Raw genomic sequence first — 1,251 nt, 5'->3', positions numbered from 1 at the left:
CCCTGGACCTCACCCTCAATGCCCGCACACGCTTTAGCCAGAGCTGATTTGTAGTGGGGAGTTAACCCAAGTCCCAGCATTAGCGAGTGGATGAGTGGCAGCTGTGGACGGACAAACACTGTGAATTAGTGGTGAGCGAATCAGCCAGCTGGATAATGAGAAGGCCCTCCAAGCCCTTCCCGGACTCCATGCTATGCCATCTTCTGTGGCCACCTATGTTTCTTCTCCAGACCTTCTGCGGTCAGCTCTGGGAAGGCTCCTCACCATGTCCACGGTGAAGCCCATGCCTGGACCAATGCTGAAGCTCTGCCCCCACCCCCACCCCATCCTCACTCTGAGATGCCTCCATTTTCTCCTGTACTTGAACTACTTCAGAATTCTCTCCGATCATCTCAGGGAAGCCACAAACACTTTCTGAGGAATGCCCGAGGTAGTCCTGTGCTCCTCACTCTGGTCACAGGGACACTTTCTGTTCTCCCTCTCTTCCTGCCTTTTCTGAATCTACCCCCCTTTGCCTCAATTTCCCCTCTGTTTCCAGAGCTGCTAAAACCATCCATGGTTTGCAGGCTCAGCCCCTCCCCATGTAAAAGGATGAAGCCTGGCACAAAAAGAGAACGTTCAGCCTGAGTCCATGTATATGAAGGCTAAGGAGAGGCAAAACTGATTAGGTATGGTAGCAAACACCCATAATCTCAGCAGTCAGGAAGCAGAGGCAAGAGGGTTGCAAGTTCAAGGCCAGCCTGACTGAGTAGCAAGATTCTTAAAAAATGGAGTGCTCACTCTGACAGCTCATCTACTAAAACTGGGATGATACAGAGATGATTAGTGTGTCCCCTGTGCCAGGAAGACCTGTAAATTTATAACGCTGAAGATTTGGGCTGGGTGTGGTGTGCATGCCTTTAACTCCACTTGGGAGGTAGAAACAGGTGATTCCTGTGAATTTGAGGCCACTCTGGTCCACATTGTGAGTTCCAGACCGGCCAGGGCTACACAGTGGGACCCTGTCAAGAAATAGAGTAAAAAGATAACACAAAAACAATCCATTAGGCAAAGATCAGAACTGTGGTTCCTTCTGAGCAAGTAGCTCAAAGGGGCACAAAGAGGCGGGGCTTTGGGCAGTATAGGAAGGGTCTAGATCTCAATTCTGGTAGTGATTGCATGGTTGGATTCATCTGCCAAAGTTTATTGCTCTCCACCTCAAAGATCTATTCATTTCTCCTAGTATGAATTTAAAAATAAAAATCTTACTAC

General features: G+C 48.9%; 1 non-coding gene across 1 annotated transcript; it reads left to right on the top strand.

Annotated features, from left to right (window-relative positions):
- Positions 1 to 772: 772 nt before the first annotated feature.
- On the top strand, positions 773 to 875 carry LOC126496558 (U6 spliceosomal RNA). Its single transcript, XR_007590381.1, has one exon. It is a non-coding gene; the product is annotated as a U6 spliceosomal RNA (small nuclear RNA).
- The last annotated feature ends 376 nt before the right edge of the window (positions 876 to 1,251 follow it).

Source organism: Alexandromys fortis, unplaced genomic scaffold, assembly GCF_014885135.2.
Source record: "Alexandromys fortis isolate MF-2015 unplaced genomic scaffold, M_Fortis_MF-2015_v1.1 scaffold_8372, whole genome shotgun sequence".
NCBI lineage: Eukaryota > Metazoa > Chordata > Mammalia > Rodentia > Cricetidae > Alexandromys > Alexandromys fortis.
Note: the sequence above shows the minus strand (reverse complement) of the source record. Positions and strands in the feature narration are given on the sequence as shown.